General features: G+C 40.4%; 1 protein-coding gene across 7 annotated transcripts in view; it reads left to right on the top strand.

Moving 5' to 3' along the window:
* The window catches only part of LOC116038581 (homeobox protein Hox-C10a-like), a 133358-nt gene that overhangs the window by 4745 nt on the left and 114099 nt on the right, over positions 1-14514 (top strand). For 2 of the 7 annotated variants that reach the window (XR_004898950.1, XR_004898953.1), the window contains exon 3: positions 5676-5814. The exons of the other annotated variants lie outside the window; for them this stretch is intronic. The gene's annotated coding sequence lies outside the window, so the exon portion shown is untranslated. The remainder of the gene's footprint in view (positions 1-5675; positions 5815-14514) is intronic. 7 annotated transcript variants of the gene reach the window in all.

Here is a 14514-nt window from a genome sequence, read left to right as displayed (position 1 = left end):
CAACATCTCCTCAACTTTGCACTAATTAAGCCTGCTGCAATTAAGGTTTTGCAAATATTACAACAGAACAGCAAAGTATATGAGTAGGTAGATGACGTTACCCCAGGATAAGGAAAATATCACTTCAATATCATTGCAGTACACTAAGGACGATCAGTTGGCTGGGACTACAAAAAAGCAGAAATCTAGATCATACAAGTGTAAATTTAAGTATTTAAGGTGATCATGCCTCAGTAACCGCTGCTTAAATAATGCTCATCCTATATTATTATAGTTATTGATGTTCTTTCCATAGCCTGGTTATTTATCTCTGCTTATTGATGAGTCAATCCAGTCACACAGTACTTTACTCCTCTTCAATTAGTAAGTCCAGTTTGGCTAATTTAGTCTGTTGAAGACACTATAAGGACGCTTCATGTAATTTTATGCCGACGGACAGTCGATGTTGAGACCCTATAAATTGTGTTTAAGTGGATTAATAGTGTGCTGAGCCTGTGTGAGCGAAGTGGTGATGGAAGTAGTGGCTCTCTATGCAGTAGGATAATTAAATATGTTGTACTGCAATGACTAGCTTACATGTGTGTTTTAGGCTAGGATGTTAGGAAAAGAAAATATAACAAATGTTCTTAATTTGATTTTGTAGCAACTGTACGTTCCACAAGATTCAAAATGGGTGTCTTGCTTCTGTTTTTGTTTTTTTAAATCATGATTTCAATTAACCAGTATAAAAAGCCAGATATGCATGAACATAAAGTACCTCTATATAAATCAATTATTTATTATTGACTGGCTTTGTGCCTGTTTTGCTAATTGTTTGGTGTTTTGTGGTACTGTTTTTTATAAAACAGGCAGACCTCAGTTAGCCTTGACTTTGAAGCCTCACTGTTGTGTGAAGATGGCTGTGCGGTAGGAATGTGATGCTTCACCCTAATAGAGACTAGACTGAAAGTGGATTGTCCATGAAACTGCTTGATCTTGACCTGGCTGCCTGCTGTTATGGCTCCTCTGTCTGTCATAACCCACCACCCCCAACACATGCACACACATGTACATATAGGCTACACACACACACACACACACACACACACACACACACACACACACACACACACACACACACACACACACACACACACACACACACACACACACACGCGCGCGCATGCATGCATGCAACATATGAATGTATACTTTTTTACTTTGGAAGTGTGAACTGGACAAATATTAACAATTAGGTGGAAAAACACCTGTCTATCAACTGCTCTGGCACAAAAGCCTCTGCATGCTGTTTATTTATCTGATGCAGAACTATTCCACACAAATTTAATCCTTGTCTGCTGATTTCTAGCAGCCTGGCTTGGAATGCCTCTCAATATAAGAAAATGGTATAGCCCCTGAGTGCTACTGCAGTTTTATTACCTGAGGTGCTCTGTCTGAATATAGCTTACCACATGTCTGATTCAAAGGGAATGGCAGGTATGTGTCACTAGTCATAAATTGTAACTTGCCTTCAGCAGTAATCAGTTGCCAAGGAAACCTCAAATGGGATTATGACCTTCTGTTGTGTGTAGGCAAGTAAACTGTTAAAGTTGTCAACATCCAATAGACAAACATTAAAGATTTATGTATGTAAACTACTTATTTTCTCATCATACTAAATTAACGCGCAATGTGTCTTGTGTGTGAAAGAGCTTTTAGAAATATTTGTTTTTCTTCTATCAAGGATATAGTATGTTTAAAGCAATCTGCATTTTTGAGTTAAATAGTGCCTATCACTGTGGGGGGTGAGTCATGACATCAGTGAGGGCTGTGTGATATAGTCAAGGAACGGCATTAGAAGGGTAGAAAACAAAGAAAGAGGGAGCAGAGTGCCTGGAAGGAGGGCAGAGTGTTGGGAGGGCGGAGATGGAGAAATGGGGGACGGTGGTATTTAGTATGCACGGCCAAGCTGCCCCATCTGCTTAGCGCAGCAGTCCCTGTCGTATAACTGTCTACAGGCCGTGGGCCACATAAAGAATGTCTCAGATTTGATGTAATTCCACAAAATTAATGACAGCTTTACTCGGAACGGGCCGTGAGGGAATGATTAGTGTTTGATCGTCCATCTGATCAGTTCCCTTGGCTGGCTGCAGGAGAGATGCTCCACTATATGCCTGCATGTTGCCTATGGCAAGCACACACATATATACCTATCCCAAAATCACCCCTGGGTCCCCACGCTCCAGTTTAGGTTTGAGTTCTGGTCCTGTTTCCCTCAACACAGACAACCAATATCTTGTTAAACTCTGTGCTGTGACACTTCACATCAAAATGAACACCTACTGATGGGCTGGATGCAGGTCCCACTGGTGGTGTGATTGTGTACAGGGCAGTTTTTATTTCAAGCTGCGCAGTATTTCAAAGGAAAGTGGGCCAACCAGCATCCAATTTAGAAAACTCAGAGGTCACACTATGACCTTTTACAAGATATGCTTTACTGCAGCTGTGATTGGAATTGGGTATTAGTTTTTAAAAGAGATGGGGAATGGATTGGGAATTTGAGAGAAGAAATTGATCCTCTGGATGGATTGCAGGAATTGGACAAGTGGAATTCCTCTCTTCCTTATTAATTCAGTCCCACCTCAGCTGGCCCAACCCCCATCTCTTGCCTCCTCTTGGGCTGCTGCGTTTACAAGCGAAGGGGGCATTCTGTTTTACAAGTGAGCCTGGTGCGTCTCGGTGTGCTAGAAACATTAAAATTGAACCTGTCTTATCTGTGCAAAGCGTGAGGCTTTACATCAGAGGCTGTCGTGCTGCTGCCATGAGGCTCCTGTGTGCTTTTATGTAATGTGGTGCAGTCAAAAACCCAGCGGACAATTAAAGTGAGCTGATAGATAAACAAGTGATTGAAGACAGGGATGTTAGTTTGTGGAACGTAAGGTGGAGTTGGGGGGGAGGGCAACTTCATTGCAGAACACTTTACTGTTGTTAACAAGGTCAAGTCTAACACAATGACATGCATTTCTCAGCCAAATCAAGTTATATCGTCATCAATTTATATAAGCAGACTGATCTAGGGAGAAATGTTGTTTTCAAAGTTGTACCTATTTTGTGCTGAGTTGCATATGGCAATGCTAATTTCCCATCTGACCATTAGTACTCTGGTCCAGTACCAAGCACAGGGAGCCTAATTCAGCAAAGGCTTGGGGAGGGTTGTGTTTCTGCCAACACAGATTGTCGGACAGATTGGCAATCCTTCACTGTGTATGGATGCAGTGTTTTTCGTTGAAATTGTTGGCCATTATAACAAATTACTTGCAAAAACACCATTAAAGTAAACAAAAAAACTCTTGCATCTGTTTGATGCTAGGCCTGTTCCAGTTCAATTCCAACTCAGTTGATTATCCTCTCTCAGTTTCCCTCTTTCTGCCTTATTTTTCCATTTTTGTACTCTCTTCCATAACAGTCTTTCTAAATTACTTGTATGTATTTCCTCCCGCCTGGGTCCCCCCTTCCCAGTCGGCATCCTCTGATCTCCTTTCATTCTGCTTTCTTTCTTGGCCCACTCCTCCTCCCCCTTTCTCTTCTCCTCCACATTTTATATTTTTGGCTGAGCTGAGGACCTTTCTTAGCGCAGTGACCTTTCTGGTTTTAAATTAAGCCCCGCTGCGGCATGTCTCTCTTCATAGACCGCCGGTTACGAGCGTTCAGAGAACCGCAAAAAAATAACGATTCTGATGAAATGGCCCCTTTAAAAAGCTCTTCCAAATTCCTTTTACATTTTTCTTCCCCTCTTCCCCCCTTTCTGGTCGCATTAATATTCACACTAATGAGGAACATCCTAAAGAGCCGACCATGGAAAATGTTGAGACACATGCACAGGCCTCCCTCCCCACATGCACATCATACACACACTGTTGCTCATTGCTAATGGGTTCTAATCAAATGCCATGTATGTTTGATGTGATTTATGAAAACTGGGCAGCGTATGCTTGCAATGTGATTGCTTAATCAGAAAGAGACCATTTTTCAAAGAATAACTCAGTTTGTGGCCTTTCAGAAGAGACCATGCTTTACATTATGTGATTAATAGGCTTCTGTTAAACTGAACTGGTTGTTCTGAGATTGTTTCAGTACTTCACATATGTCCAGAATTTCACAGTATGCTCTCAATAGGCTGGTGCTGTGTTAGGAAACCAGGTGATGACAAACCTCAGTGCAGTATAGTCATACAGGACCTCCCAGGTGCTGAGTGAAGTTGTAATAGCCTCGTTCACATTATCATCTGGCCTCCTGTACATAATCCTGTCTTGCTTTCGGTAAATGAAAATGAGGAATTTGACTCAGTCCACCAAAGCGTGATGCATTATGCCCCAAATTTAATTGAAACAACATGAGCTGTGTTCGCTTTCCAAAGCCACAATTAAACCATACCTGTTCATTGCGACCCTATAAAGCTCAAGACAGAAAGCAACAGCAATCATGGGGAATAATCAGAGCAATTAAGGTCAGGGCTGAGCTGAGGGCTGTTTCGGGCTTCATGGGAAAAGGTCTCTAATGGGTGTTATTGAAGTACAATGTCTTGGACACACTCAACATTTAGGTGAAGAACTACAAAGTTTTACTCATGAGTACACTACTTCACTATAATGTACTCATGAACGTGGGTGTGATGCAGACATATAACTTTTATTTTATCAGGTAATGTCAGTGGGATCAAGATTTTTATTGCAAGAAAGACCTAAGTGCAGCAGAAAAAAACAAGCAAAGAGAGAAGACGCACAACAACAGCATCAGAAACAAAGTTTAAAATCCCACAGTGGGATAAGACGTTTAGTTTTTGAATCCTTTGTAGGCCTAATTTATTCCATTGATATTATTTGAAGGCAGTCTTTTCCAATTCAATATTTATCTGTGCAGTATCTAGAGTTACCTAGTCCTGACATCTGGTCTGGTAGCTTTACATTTTAGAAAAGATGTGATATACTAAGGCAGCTTTATTAGTAGACCTTTATAAACAAAGATGATGGTATGTAATTCACTTCTTGTTGTAAATGAGGACCAGCCTGCTTTCTCATACAGTGCACAGTAATTACTGTATTTATCTCCTAATGAAGCATAAGGCACAATGGTTTATTCTGGAAGAAGTTAGCGCCATACTGGGTTTATTGCACTGGGAGGATGGCTGTATTTAAGCACATTAGAGCTGCACTTTTTCCAGTTACATATTTTATGTCATAAAACATCCACTGACACCCTCAGATGCTGATACCAAAAAGAGTGTAGGGAAATTCAGAGCAACATGATGTGGAAATATGCAGGCATCAAATGTGCTGGTTTTCTTTACTCAACAGATTGGTCTTCTCCACTAAGGGACCAGCACACTGTAGCATGGAATATTAACACCCCCCCCCCATATGGGCTGCATCTAACAACATGCAGAGATGATTTCTGAGACCTCTCCCCTAAGGTGCTTCTTGTAGTCTTGGTAACCCTAATGAATTATGGGCCAGCCCAGTTAAAACATGTGTGGTATTACCCCATTCCAGGGTGTGTCCTCCTGGGTGTATATGAATCACTGATCTCATCAGACTGGTTCTCTCTTGCTCTCCTTCTCTCTCCTCCCTACTCTTCACGTCTCTCTCTTTCTCTCTCCCTCCCTTCGCTCCCCTCCCCCATACCGTGTCACACTCCAGTCCCCTGGGGCGTCTGTCTGGGATCTGCCAGGCTCATCAGTGTAGGAGAGGAGAAGGCTAACTGGGAGCCCGTACTGGCTGTAAATCTGACCAGGGAGGGAGGGAAAACCTGCAGTGGCCACACTTCCACTGCAGCCCAGTAAGTCCAGCAGTCCTCCAGTACACTGAAAACCTCTTACTTGCATCAACATGCAGACACACATGCACACAAATACTCAACAAGGTAGTTTTTCCCCAGGTGTTCACTGCCATCAAAGCTCACCTAATTTAGTGTCACTGCAATTTGCTAAACAACATGAGAGTGATAATGTACTCTCATACTATATATTTACCATTTTTTTCCTCACAATCAACCAGCATGCATATACATGCTAACGGGGCATGTGTCTTTCGTCAGGGTGTTTTATTGTCGATCTCTTACACTATCATGTGTCTGGTCTATGGTTATAAAAAAATAATGTATAACATTTTGCCTTGATTTGCCTTAAGAGTCTCCAAAATAATACACATATTGTATGACTGTCCGTTTTAAGTGTTTACTATTCCCTTAAAGGAGGATGATGGCAAATGTTTGCTGCTGAGAAGTTGATGAGAGTTGGGTTGCATGCTATCCAAGTAGTGAGACGTATTATTTAATCCATGGTTTTATGCAGAGGTAATTTCAGTCGTTATAAAGCCCCGGAAGCCTAGCACTGATCTGGACTGCAATGCAGTGAGGTGGGTCCTTCTCTCTCATACATACATTTAGCTGGGTGTGATACCATTCCATACACATAGACACACACCCTCCCTTTCCTTATCTGAGAAATAAGCATTTTTACAGAGTTTGAGCTGTAAAAGGAGAGGAGCAGATAGCCCATAAATCTAGCCATAAAAACGTTAAGTTGTCAGAGGTGCCATCAGCTATCAATCGTGTGCGGCAAGCTGATGAAGGGGAAATAGGTGATAAAAAACAGCATTTTAGGGAAATTATGTCCAGTCTTCCATTTGCGAAGTGCTGCAGTCGCATCACGGCAGAATCTTAATCACTGGCTGGGGTGGCCAGGGACTGTTCCTTGGTGTGACAGTGAGGAGGAGCACACCCTGGTGGGAGGGTTGGATATTGAGGAGGAAAGGAGGGCCGTAGGGGAAGAGGGGGGGAGCAGCAGTGTAGAAAATTATACAACTAGCATAAATCACTTCTACACTACCGTTTTTCTCTCTCCCTCATTTTCTCGCTTCCCCCATCTCCCTCACAAGCTCCCTCTTTTTCTGTTCCTTTCTATCTTTCATGGCCACGCATCTTCCACTGCTCCTCACCCTGACGGTCCCCCTGGCTTTCTGCCCTTTTTTTCTTCTTTCAGTCCCTGGCCATGTGCTTCATTTGAAGCACTGCTGGTCACCGTTACTACCCCACTCTCCATCCATCTCAACTTCATTTCCACTGTGGTTTGTTTACATGCTTTCTTTATTGATCTGCTTTTTGTTGCCTACCAGGGATTTATCCCCTGTCCATGGGACTGTATTAGCGAACCTTGAGATTGACTTGTCTCTCTGAGATGGTTCAGATATAGTCTGTACTTGAAATAAAAGAAGAAAACCATCTGGCCTGACGCTTATTTCACACTTTATCAGACAGCACTGTGACATGATTCCTGGTTGCTTCTTTATTGTGGATTTTCCTCCCCAAATAGAAAAACAACTGGTGATGCTTTTATATCCAAAGGCATTTTAATACAGGGCAGATTCATTGAAACGGTTGAGAGGCAAAAGTAAATTATGCTCTATACCCTATAGCTGTTTTTTGTATTAACTTCTGTATAATACAGTGTATGTATATTCACGTCAGTGTAACCAAGTGTGGGCTTATAGCACAGAGAAATGATATAACGGTATCATGTGAGAGTACACTTGCCTATTGAATTGATAAATGCCTTCATTGTCTGATCTGTGACTCCCCTTTTAATCTAAGGTCATTTGTTAATTAATTTGAATAGCCTTACAGGCTCTGGTTCTGCTCCAGTGGTCTTGGTTGAGTGATGTCATCCTGCACGGAGCAGACTTTAAGCACTGCGAAATGGATGCGGTGATGCACGTTCATCTGCAGTGGCCCCTAGTATATTCTGCCCTGTGTCCATTTATCAGGGGAAGGTGTTACTGAGCACAAAGCAATCCTTAAGGAGTGAAAAGTGTCAACGCCGTGTTTTTCACTTATAATTGGCAAAGATAGAGTGGACTATTGATTGAGTGTATAGAGCTAATAGTTCTAGTTCTGATTAATTTATGAAATAGTAATGTTCATCTAGAACTGCCACAATGCTGGCTTCATTCACCAAAGTTACTGGTCAGTGTGGTTCTCTGTGGTCCAGGTGGTTTAGGTGAAGACATTAAAGATGCTCTCTGGCAGTGATCCCAGTTAGCCAAGTCTTGTGACAGGGGCTGTGCTGCCACCCTTAGTTAGACAGAGGTACTGTGATGCAGTATCCATTCCCACATCAGTTTTGGTGGGCTACTCTGCAGTTCAGTCACACAGTTATGTGTTTGTGACAGAGGGTAGTTTAACAACACATCTAGCCTAACCTTGCTGCATTATAGCTAGTGTACCAATGAACATGCAGGCTTAATGTAAAATGGACTGTCACAAAGATATACTGTCCAACTGTGTTTAAGGTTTTCTACCCTCTCAGTGCCATTGTTTAAAAACTAGGCATTAACTTTGTGAGCAGTGCTGGATTCCCATGCATTTTAGGTTTTGTTATACCTTTAGTCCATCATTTGTCCCTCATCATTCCTTATACTTTGCTTTGTTTGTTGATCATTTGATTAGCATTTTTCTTTTTTTTTTTTTTTTTTTCTTTTTTTTTTTTACACATTAAATGTTACTTATTGATTTTTTTTTTGGTGCTGCTTTAAGGCTAAAGCTGGCATGTTTTCCCCCCATGTACATTTGATACACAGTAGTCCCTTGCCCAGATTGAAAGTTTCTCCATGCATATTGTGCGACTGCTCACCAGCAATTATCATTTTTGGCTTTTAAACATTGCCAGAATATCTTAATGAAAGGGAAAGGGTCTGACTCAGCGGTGGATGACCATAATGTGTTAATGCAAAAGACCAAAGACCAGGAAATTTGCCATTACTTGTTTCAATTTCATTTTTCTAGGTTTCAGTTAGTTGTAATGTGCAAATGTTGAAATATAGGCTACCAAAACCTGGCCTTCACTTCAGGGTGCATACTTTTGCAAAGCTCTGAATACCATTCTGTATCCCATATTTGTATTCAGAAGCTCTTTCTTTTCACCTGTGTGTTTAAAGATTTAAAAGAAGTGATAAACCTCTGGGAGTTTCAGATGATGTGCTTCCTTGCATCATTCCTGGATCCTCAGACATTTGCAGTGCCTTTTATTGACATTAAGCCCCCAGCAATGCAGATGGCATAAATTAGAGGGTATATGACAAATTTGTTAGACGCAGGACCATTTTTCTGGGGTTTTCTGTTGTAGGGAGTGGTTTTCCTTTCTGGTAAAATGTTAGTGCAGTGACAGCTGCATCTGCCAGGGGGCAGTCAAGCACACACATGAAGGCAACAGAGAGCCACAGACAGTCCTGCCTCTGCAGATCTCCATTTCTTCCTTTGTGTCAATATAGTTTCTGTCCTTCTATCAGAAGATCTTTAAAGCAAGTTGCTTGCATTATCTATGTAATGTATGAATCATTGTTGAGATTATTACTACTATTTTAATTATTTGAGCTGTGATATAGTTTTGTGAAGCTCTGCTGTAATTATAGCACTCCGGTTTATATCCCCTATTAATGTTCTCTTCATTAGCATTAAATCATGTCAGTCATTTTCCATTTAGAGGTTAAATGATTGAAATTGAGGAATTCAAAATGAGGGATTGAGTGAAAATGGTCTTATCTATAGGACAATGTCTGGGGAAAAAAGCAATGTTAAGACTTTAACACATTAATGTTGAAGCATTCAAAAAGTTTAAACAGCGTACAGAAAAAGAACATTTATTCACTCTCCAAAGTAAGCTTGCCAGTTACAGTTCAATGAATTCAAAATGTGGAGTTGTAATTTTGTACCCATAAAACTGTTAAAAGAATTTCATTCATTTCACTACTACTCTTTTCACTGCTCGGCCCATTTATGAGCAATAAGAAATAGATACATAAATGTTATTGCACATTTGAATAATGGTGCTGCATTAAACTTCTTACTGAACATTCACCAAATGGTTTAGTTTTTTCCCTTTTTATTCTAAACCAAAGAAAGTAAAACCAAGTAATGATTCCCGGCCACTAATGATGAAGTTTTGGAAGCAGCCTCCAATTTTTATTATTATTTATATTCGTTGTAATGCTTATTTATATGTTTTATAATAGAACATGTTAAAATTAAAAAATTGCTGTTTGTTTAGTAATTTGTTTCCTGCCTCTCAGCACTTTGATTGTCGGTGTGATTAAAGGTTTGCAGCTTTTGCTCGGCGGGTGTTTGCAGAAAAGTATGGGGATTGCAGAAGTATGGTTGCATAGCATGCTGTGTAGGTCTGTCTGTTATTGTGCTATTAAGGCAATTATATCCTAGGTTTAAACTTGTTTTTAAGCCCTATGTCACTTCTGTTTCCTCAGCCCTCCATAGAAGAAGTCATAAACCTTTTTTTTTTTTTTTCAAGCAACCGTGTTAAAAAGAACAACTGTAACTTGACATACAGACTTCTAGTCAAATGCCAGGGGCAACTTTATGACTCATGAGAATGGGGACACACGGCTAAATAGATAGTTTGTGTACAAGCCTATCTTCTAGTCGAGCATTCCCTTGGTTTCAAACAAAACGGGCATTTGGACAACATCTGAATGGAGGCCATTTTGGATTGGCCTTATGTTTACACAGCCCTGGGATTGTGCAGGCACTAGTGGGGGATGGGTGGGCTGCTGCTGCTACCCCGAAGACTCCTGTTAATGTTTTAGTCATTCCTGAGCCGCTGGGCTGGGAGACAGATTCAGTCAAAAAGCATTTGAGCACCCTTAGGTCCTCAGAGTGATTTACTGCATATTTGGACATCTGCAAAGAGCTTTTGCACCTTGAAATTCTCTCTCTCTCTCTCTCTCTCTCTCTCTCTCTCTGTCTCTGTCTCTGTCTGTCTCTCTCTCTCCCTGACTATCCCTCTTTGCAGTAAACCCTTGGGAATGTTCTGTCATACTGAGTCACCTTGAAGGTATCCAAGGTAGAGTCACTTCCTGTCACCTTCTCCCTCAGTGATCCAGCCCTCCCTCTCTTCTACCCCTCTATCTTACCTCATCTTTCTATCACCTTCAAACCTTCTGCTCGGGCCTCAACCACACCCCTCTCGTCTTGGCCATCAGATTTAATGTGTCCTGCTCCTGTGTCTCTTAGCCCACCTCTTGCTCACCAGCTGGACTCATCAATCCATGTGACAGGTGCTTGTCAGTCTGCTCCTTACTGAGCAACAGCCCAAAAAGGAAACACAAAGTCTTAGACGACACTTAGACAGAAAATAAGTCAATATATGAACACATTTTATAGGATATCTATCCTCACTAACAAGACAAGTTTAGGTAACTGATAAGCAGTTATGAGTAAGTTGCGTTACCTTGACAAGTTGTATTTACTGCTTTGTGGCCTATGGCGGCCACCCTGAGTCAAGTGAAGAGGAGAGCTGTCAATGGTCATCAATAACAGGTCTGTGTGGTGTGGGTGGTGCAGGCTGTGTGGCATGTGTTTTAGAAGAGATGGCCAGAGGCCCTCTGTCTCTGCAGCTCTGAAAATATGGTGTCATTAGCATCTGTGTCTCCATAACTGGGACTGTTGCTGAAGAGGCCCAAACATATCTGGTATGCAGTGTTTAGGAGGCACGCAGACAGGATAATTGCTGGGCAGAAACTGTCCGTAGCTCCAGACTTTCAAGTGCTCACTGCCTTTGAGCGTTTTACACCCCAAGTGGCTGAATAGCCCAGGGGAAACAAGGTCTGCATTGATTTATTGCTCACCCTTAAGTCTTTTGTTTCTTAAGACCAAGGACAACTCAATCAGCCACCAAATAAGTCTCAAAATTGAGTTTGTAATATTAATAATGTTTGACTGGTTAGTTGTTGCAAGGAAACATTTGAAGTAGTAGTATAGAGCTAGTGTGCTTTATCCTTAACTGATGCATTCCCTGAAATGTTTGGCTGCATTTCATAACCATAGCCGTCTCTCCCTGCCAGTACCAGTGATTAAACACAAGAACAAAGTGTTCTCATTGAGGTAGAGTGAGATTTGGAACATCGTAAAGGTAAATCTGAAACAGTATTTGCATATAAAATTGTGTTGGTTAGCTTTTGTTTGTTGCAACATCTTTCTTGCATGCCAAGCTGCTTGATAACAGTTACACATGTGTAGGACTACACTGTTCTTTATTCAATTTCTTTACTTTATAAATATATATTTGTGTGTATGAATGCACAAGTGAGACATTGCAAGTTACTGCTTAGTAAAACGTTCTTCCTTTTTATCTATCCTCTCCTCCCTCACGTTCTTGTTAAAACACAAAAAAAGAGTTCAGAATTAGTTGCATATGGTGCTCAACTGGCATACCCATGTATTTGTGTGTTGGCCAAGACATATTTACAGTTAAATATTATGTCTTGCCATAAACACATTTATTGTTATATTAAACACTTGTGGGGATGGCACAGTGATTGACACCACAATGAGAAAAAGAGTAGGGAGGATGTGTATGACTTTTCATTCCATTAAGAGTGATTTTATACCCGACAAATGACGAACATAAAGTAACTACATCTTTGTTACAATTATGGTCTTGTCAAAAAAAAATTCTATTTAACATTTATTTCCTCAATGGGGTGGAATACAGAAGCTGGACACAATAAAAGCATTACATAAAATAATAATAAAAACATTCGTACAATGTAACGCAAATGGAGTGTAAAAAAATCTACCTATGTAACAGAGGTGTTGATTCAACTGTAAATTTACAATTTTGTGCCCCCACCCTAAAAAAAAGTTGTATATTATTTTCCAGAAACATTAGGTACACCTTACAATATAATGCAAGCCAATGCAACACATTTAATAAATTGGTTAAATCAACAAATATCTGATATAGTCTTAGTATCAGCGTAGCTCATCAGTATTCATTTGATGTATATTGTTTTTAATTGTACTATATTCTACAGGATTTCTTTTATTGTATCCACAAAGTTATAATTTGTCAGTCAGACGTGACCAACCATATTTTTTTGCCATGTCAGTTGACAAAGATACACATATATATCTGATGTCCATATGTCTAAATCCACAGTCTTTTTCTGACCACAAGGACATTGCACACTTTGACAATTTTGACAGTAAAAGAAATCTGCTAAAACTAATTAACTGTGCACAATATATTGTTGTTGCCTCAGCCAGCTCAGTCCAAACTGAGGAACCTCTGGCTTGTCTCAGGATTTAGCTCAAATTAAAGCTGGACTATCTGTCCGTTTGAACAAACCCCTGCTTAGCCCTCTAAGGTATAGCTTGAAGTATGCTAAACCTCAGCCAGCAGCCATTACTTGCCAGTGCTATAAATGCCCAGATGTCAGTACCTAAGCAAAGCTTGACATGAGGAAAAATGATTAAGACAAGCAGAATCTCTGATACACACAAAACTCCAACAGCTGCAGAGAGATAAATATTTCCTCAAGGTTATCGTTTCAATTAAATCCATCTGAACTGACAGAACAACTAATACATTTTCGCAGTAGCTTTAAATTATGTATATGTTAATGTGACCCACAATGCTCTACTATTCCCATAGAGGTTAATGACTCATGTAAAATGTACTTAAGAGTTGTGGTGGAAACTTGAATGCATTGTGACAGTTTACAATATACCTTGCGATGTAACCCATTCAATCTCTAGCCAGAAATAAATAGTGACAAAGGCTTTCTGGCTATTTGATTAGAGGCTACCTAATGGCTTCCATGTTGCTCTGAAATGGTTGGTAGTAGTGGTGGAGACATACTGTAGAGTTGAAAGGCGCTAGGGAAAAGAGTGACATCAGCGTATGTAACTGGAAACATATGAAGTCTTATTACGTAGTATGCATCATTGCTGTAATGGAATGTGAGGTTTAACTCCTTCACAGGTGTCAAAAAAAAGAAGCAACATTTCTGAATAATTAATATGGAAAAATTGTTGAAGGCAGGAAAAGCCTTGGTGGAGCCATGTTGTGCTGAGGCATATTTCCTCTTATTTGGTCAGAAGTGGATGAGAAAAGATAAATCCTTTTCTGTTGTGCAGTTTGAACTCAACCCACTTGAACAAATAAGTCCCCAAAGCCACACTATACTTCACCTTTCTTTGATGCAAAGCAAAGGGTTTTGTGGTCTAATTAAAAATAATACTTTTTTCCTTTTGCTAGGATTTTATGACAATGGCATATGCATATACTTGTGTAATTATTCACAGGGACATATTAAGGCTCCAGACATGGGTGTGTGCTCATGCAGACATGGAAAACAGTGAAGTAGAGGGAAAACTGCTTAGATGGAGGGAATTAAAGACCTTGTCAAATGACCGTTAGTGGTTAACTCTCTAGAGGTACAGCAGTGGCAGTCAAGAGTGATGCACCACAGAAAGTGAGTCAGAGTCACAGCTTTTGCAGTTGTAGACGATTTTAAGGACCTGTGCCAAATCCAATCATAAATAAACAGACAACCTCCCACCGAAAGTTAAAACAAGGGATTGGAGTAAATTTCATTCCTAAATTTATAGCCTGAGTTCTTTCTACAAAAACTGACAGTAAGTGACTGTTAAACAAGATTAAAAAAACAGTTTATTGATTGTAAAAGG

Source organism: Sander lucioperca, chromosome 12, assembly GCF_008315115.2.
Source record: "Sander lucioperca isolate FBNREF2018 chromosome 12, SLUC_FBN_1.2, whole genome shotgun sequence".
NCBI lineage: Eukaryota > Metazoa > Chordata > Actinopteri > Perciformes > Percidae > Sander > Sander lucioperca.
This window is presented reverse-complemented; position numbering and strand designations above follow the sequence as displayed.